The following is a 3691-nucleotide window of genomic DNA, read 5'->3' as shown; positions in this document are numbered from 1 at the left end:
AAGACGTATGGGTGCTTGCATAGTTTGCTAGGAAAAGATGGAATACATTTATTGTGATCAAATTTTGTCGGATGAAACATAATGACAAATTTAGTTCAACTTCAAACGAAAACACATTGTTAAATGAACCAGTTACACATGTTTATAAAACGCTTTAAATTTATTGTTGCCACTCTAGGTCTTAAATTATATTACAGAAAGATAATGAAAACATCAATTTAAAGTAAAATTAACAAGTACTGTATTTCTCTATAATACAAAGTGAAACGCTTGGAGACACGTACAGTTTTGTGAATAGAATCTCAAATAATCCCGACTGTCCTATCACATGTCCAAATATATAGAATGTTCCGAATGTATTAAAATAGTCTTGGATGTTCTGTTTAACCTATATGCTTGCAGCTAAATCCCAAACTTAAACATCACTTTTGTGAAAATATAAAGCAAGTGACCGCATGAAACTATAACCTGTAAGATATGGTTGCTATAAGAAATGCGATTGTATAAACTGGCGGAAACTTGCTAAAGGGCTTACCTTTCTTCCAGACAACATATATTACGAGCCATGTCAATGGACGGACTGTATACTAAGTGCCTAACGTTAATTCGTTACTGAAGAAATGCACAGGAAGCATGATATATCGGTGTTTGATGCGAAAGCAAGTAACTACCTATAAATACAAGAGGAAAATGAAATACACAAATCTACGCCATCTAGTACATCCACTAAAGCGAAATCGACTAATGTATGGTTAGAAATTAATTAAAACATCATTGATGAGATTTATTTAAATGGACTTTTTTAAAAAAAATGGTGATATTGGTTATTGAATACACAATGAAGAGAATTATCAGGTCATATAAGTTTTAGTAAATATTAAATCTGAGGAAAAATTATACAATCGAAACGCATTAACAGTTAATGTAAGGCCTGATAATATTTATTTTTATATTCACTTTCCAATATAAATTTCATCCTCGTTTTCTATAATATTACAGTATCTATAATATGAGTGTTTTAATAATTGATGTATTATCCATGGAATAGATAATATTAATGCTGCGAACATCTCTTGATTCTAGAAACGGACAAAGTTCCGTCCGGATTAAAAAATAACCGCTATCATACCATTGTACACTAACCCACTGAGTCTGAACTATTCGTGCACGGCTGTCTAATGTTTCTCTTCATTCTCGTTTTGCAACTTAATGTGAGTTCCAATTATCCGCGATGTACCAATGTCCACAGTTTCCGTGTTTTGTCAATAGTAATGAGCGTCCTTAGTTTCTATTGATATTTCAGAACATTTGTGTATGAAATAACAATTACAACAGAAAGAACCATCATAATGCTGTCGTACTTTGATTCTGCAAAGGGTTAAGGATCTGTCTGGGATGACAATACAAACCACAATTACGTCCGAAGGCACCAACTTTCTGAGTTTGAATCAGGTATACATGACTTTATAATGTTTCTCCTCGTTTTTATTTTGCAAAATAATGGTAATACCAGTTGACCGTTACGTCCTATTTTCTACAGTTTCCGTCTGTTTAGTCAATAGTTAAGTGTGTCCTTAGTTTGAACTGATAGTACAGACTAGTTGTGTTAATGTGTGCGTCCTTGCTTGCATTGCAAAATATTATATTCCTTAGAATTAATTCAACAGTATTCTCCCCGATATCTCGCTGTTTAGCAGTGTCAGAAAATATATCTCTTTCCAGTCCAGGATATATATAATGAATGTCCTCTTTGTGGGGTTCCAGACCTGAACCCTCGATATCCAGCAAATACAAAAGCGTGGATGTGTATGCGTTCACGTGTGTGTGCGTGCGTGCGTGCGCGAGCGCGTTTGTGAATGTATGTGCTCGCGCGCGCAGTCGTAAATACTATATAGCATTAGTATGCAAAGGATAGCGGCCGACGATTAATATTTTACTCTATATATTAGGCAGGAGGCCTTCGATAAGCTTTGCAGAGGGACACAGATGTCCTAGCTACGCTTCTGTGTGTGTGTGTGTGTGTGTGTGTGAGAGAGAGAGAGAGAGAGAGAGAGAGAGAACGTACTAATGTACAGTCATCAACACCCTACTGTGCTATACTATTTCATTCATTCCATATATGCTAATTTAGAATGCCAACGATGTAAACATAACAGAACACTAGTTCCATATATCTCATAACTATTCCTTCGACAATTGAAAGGAAAAGTGAAAATTATATTTTATGAAACGTTTGACGACAACTTGAATACGAAATTAAGAGCAAGATAGATTGAAAATAAAGTTTGACCAAGAGTTTATGTAGGTTATATGTTGTGATAGATGAATAGCTAGAATTACCAATTAATGTAAAGGACGCTTCAGTAGAGGTAATGGGTGTAGTTATAAATCATATCCTGAAGTACAAATATATATAAATTTGTAAGTTGTGTTTCTCGGGTCATGAACATGTTTTTTTTTATGGATTTGAACTTTGCCAACTAATCAATGATTTTTGCTCAGTATTGATACTATTTCAAAATTTTCATAGTTATGATTGATAGCCATAATGTTTAAATATGTTAAAAATATTTAATAACTTTCATACTTACTGAGAAAAAACATGGAGATTAGTTCTTCCTACCCATGCCTGTTTATCTGTTTATCCACCAACCAATCAATTATGATGTATTTTGTCACCTGCATGGGTTAGCAGAAACACATGAAAATCTTGGGTATTTTTGAGGTGGGTTGGCAGGTATGCACGATGGTTCTAAAATTGAAATATGGCCCGTGGTGTTGGATCGGGGTCTGAGGATAGTTTGTTGAAAATCGAAATATTTTAAGCACTGTATGTGGAGGTCTGAAATTTGGTTTGTGTAATCTAAAAGATCAGGGTTATAACATTTGTTACGAACATTTTAATTAAACCATTTTGTCTTACCAAAAAGGTGGACTCCGCCGCATCCTACAGACAAAGCCACGAGAATCAACGATACATATGTTCAATACATATCCTGGGAAAGAGGATTTGCTAATGGATCGTGACTTGAACCTTTTGAGCTTCCCAGCATTTAAGCAGACATATTAAAAATAGCTCCGAAATACAGGTATGTGAAACAAAGACAATTTAATAAAGTGCGTATAAAAATTATACATATTGCCTCCACTCAATCCTAAAATATCCTACTGGCAGTGTTCAGTCCTGGTTTTGGTATGTTAGCTGTAACCTATTCATCCTCGTGACCCATTTTACCGAATATGAACACCCTTCATCAATTTGAGTAGATATAGTTCAATTTACAAGACGACCCTGTATGATTCATGAAATTGACCCATGACCCCGCCACCCTCAGAGCTGCATTTAGGATCTCAACATTTCATTGCCATGGATTTATCCTCATAAAACATTATATCCAATATGTTCATTATTTCTCAAAGGACGCTGATTTGATCAAGTCCATGTTTAAGGGGGAATTGACTGAAAGAGGGAAGCATGAAGAAATACACTGACTGACAAACTGATTGACGTACGGTCATGACCAATCACAGTATATCCGCAAAAGTGCGGATAAAAACTTATTACAAAGATGAAAGGGGAGGAGGTGGATAACGCCACATAAATGAAAAATTATCTGCAATAGGCCCTCCCAGTGTAAGAAATTAAGCTTGTCTAACTTGTTAATTGGGAATTATTGTCTGGAAAACCTAT

This window comes from Sinohyriopsis cumingii, chromosome 6 (genome assembly GCF_028554795.1).
Source record: "Sinohyriopsis cumingii isolate HCF-2022 chromosome 6, ASM2855479v2, whole genome shotgun sequence".
Classification (NCBI taxonomy): Eukaryota; Metazoa; Mollusca; class Bivalvia; order Unionida; family Unionidae; genus Sinohyriopsis; species Sinohyriopsis cumingii.
This window is presented reverse-complemented; position numbering follows the sequence as displayed.